The following is a 2,996-nucleotide window of genomic DNA, read 5'->3' as shown; positions in this document are numbered from 1 at the left end:
CTTGTTGCCAACTGGTGGCCCCTCTGACCTCCTTGGAAGGTTCCTGGATGTTTTCTGGTCCAAGAAAAATCATCAAAAAGTTTTGTTCCATTTGGACTCCATTTGGTATTTATTTTCTGTAAAGACAAAACAAGGAAAAAAACATCAACTAGCACTTGGCACTAGGTTAATAGGTTAGTTCCAAAAAATGATATAAAATGGCATAATAATGCATATAAAATATCCAAGATGGATAATATAATAGCATGGAACAATAAAAAAATTATAGACACGTTGGATACGTATCAAGCATCCCCAAGCTTAATTCCTGCTCGTCCTTGAGTAGGGAAATGATAAAAGAGAATTTTTGATGTGGAATGCTACCCAACATGTTTATCAAGTATTTTTATTTTATGTGGCATGAATATTCAGATCCATAAGATTCAAAAAAAAGGTTTAATATTGACATAAAAACAATAGTACTTCAAGCATATTAATAAGCAATCATGTCTTTTCAAAATAACATGGCTAAAGAAAGTTATCCCTACAAAATCTTATAATCTTGTCATGCTCCATCTTCTTAACACAAAGTATTTATCATGCATGACCCCGATGACAGGCCAAGCAATTATTTCATAATTTTTAACGCACTTAAGCTTTTTAACTCGCATGCAATACATGAGCGTGGGCCATGGATATAGCACTATGGGTGGAATAGAAGGTGGTAGTAGACAAAAAGGAAGAAGGAAATTCTCAAATCAACTAGGCAAATTAATAGGCTATGGAGATTCCCATCAATTGATATCGATGTGAGTGAGTAGGGATTGCCATGCAACGGATGCACTAGAGCTATAAGTGTATGAGAGCTCAAAAGAAAACTAAGTGGGTGTGCATCCAACTTGCTTGCTCATGAAGACCTCACACATTTGAGGAAGCCCATCATTGGAATACACAAGACAAGTTCTATAACGAAAAATTACTCCCCTAGTAATATGAAACTAACAAAATAGGAGACTCTCTATCATGAAGAACATAGTGCTACTTTGAAGCACAAGTGTGGAAAAGGATAGTAACATTGTCCCTTCTCCCTTATTCTCTCATTTTTTTATTTTATTTCCTATTTTTATTTTTGTTGGGCACTTTGGCCTCTTTTTTCTTGGGCTCATTTGGCCTCTCTTTTTATTTTCTTTATATTCCTCACATGGGACAATGCTCTAATAATGATGATCAGCACACTTTTAGTTACTTACAACTCAAGAATTACAACTCGATACTAGAACAAAGATATGACTCTGTATGAATGCCTCCCGCGGTGTACTGGGATGTGCAATGATCTAGCATGACATGTATAAAAATATGAACGGTGGCCAATCCACAAATACTATGCCAACTACATGATCATGCAAAGCAATATGACAATGATGGTATGTGTCATAATAAAATAGAACGGTGGAAGTTGCATGGCAATATATCTCGGAATGGCTATGGAAATGCCATAATAGGTAGGTATGGTGGTTGTTTTGAGGAAAGGTATAAGGAGGGTTTACTGCATCGGCGAAAGTTGTGCGGTACTAGAGTGACTAGCAAAGGTGGAAGGGTGAGAGTGCGTATAATCCATGGACTCAACATTAGTCATAAAGAACTCACATACTTATTGCACAAGTTTATTAGCCCTCGAAGCAAAGTATTAATACGCATGCTCCTAGAGGGATAGATTGGTAGGAAAAGACCATCGCTCGTCCCCAACCACCACTCATAAGGAAGACAATCAATAATAAATCATGCTCCAATTTCATCGCATAACGAGAGACCATACGTTCATGCTTCGGGAATCACAAACCTTAACACAAGTATTCTTACTAAACCACAATTAATCACTAGCATGACTCTAATATCACCCTCTTTATATCTCAAAATAAATGCAAGGAATCAAACTTCTCATATATTCAATGATCTTCATGAAAGTTTTTATTATATCCCTCTTGAACACCCATCATATTAGGACCAAATTCATAACCTAAGCAAATTGCCATACTATTTATAAGAATCTCAAAATAATATAAGTGGAGCATAAGAGTTCATCAATTTCTTCAAAATATAACCACCTCCATGCTCTAAAAGATATAAGTGAAGCACTAGAGCAACTACCTAGCTCAAAAGATATAAGTGAAGCACATAGAGTATTCTAATAAATTCACCATTAATGTGTGTCCCTCTCCAAGGGTGTGTACAGAAAGAATGATTGTGGCAAACTAAAAAGCAAATAAAGCAAAGACTTGTATAATACAAGACGCTCCAAGCAAAACACATATCATGTAGTGAATAAGAGTATAGCCTCAAGTAATTACCAATGGATTGTAGACAGAAGAGGGGATGCCATCCGGGGCATCCCCAAGCTAAGATGCTTGGTTGTCCTTGAATATTACCTTGGGGTGCCCTGGGCATCCCCAAGATTAGGCTCTTGCCACTCCTTATTCCGTAGTCCATCGAAACTTCACCCAAAACTTGAAAACTTCACAACACAAAACTCAACTGAAAACTCATGAGATCTGTCAGTATAATAAAAGCAAATCACCACTTTAGGTACTGTTGTAAACTCATTCCAATTTTATATTGGCATTATATCTACTGTATTCCAACTTCACCATGGCTCATACCCCGTGATACTACCCATAGATTCATCAAAATAAGCAAACAACCCATAGAAAACAGAATCTGTCAAAAACAAAACAGTCTGTAGCAATCTAGACAATGACCATACTTCTGTAACTCCCAAAATTCTGAAAAAGGACAACATAGGAAATTTGTATATCAATCTTGTGTAAAAAATTCAGATCAAAATCACGTTTCTATGAATTTAAAAAATTCCAGAACTGGGCGCAAAAGTTTCTGTTTTTCAGCAAAATCAAATCAACTATCACCATAGATCATCCCAAAGGCTCTACTTGGCATTGATGACCCACAAGTATAGGGGATCATTTGTAGCCTTTTTCGATAAATAAGAGTGTCGAACCCAA

The sequence above is a fragment of the Aegilops tauschii genome, chromosome 3, assembly GCF_002575655.3.
Source record: "Aegilops tauschii subsp. strangulata cultivar AL8/78 chromosome 3, Aet v6.0, whole genome shotgun sequence".
Lineage (NCBI taxonomy): Eukaryota > Viridiplantae > Streptophyta > Magnoliopsida > Poales > Poaceae > Aegilops > Aegilops tauschii.
The sequence above is the reverse complement of the archived record's forward strand: the minus strand, read 5'-3'. Positions refer to the sequence as shown.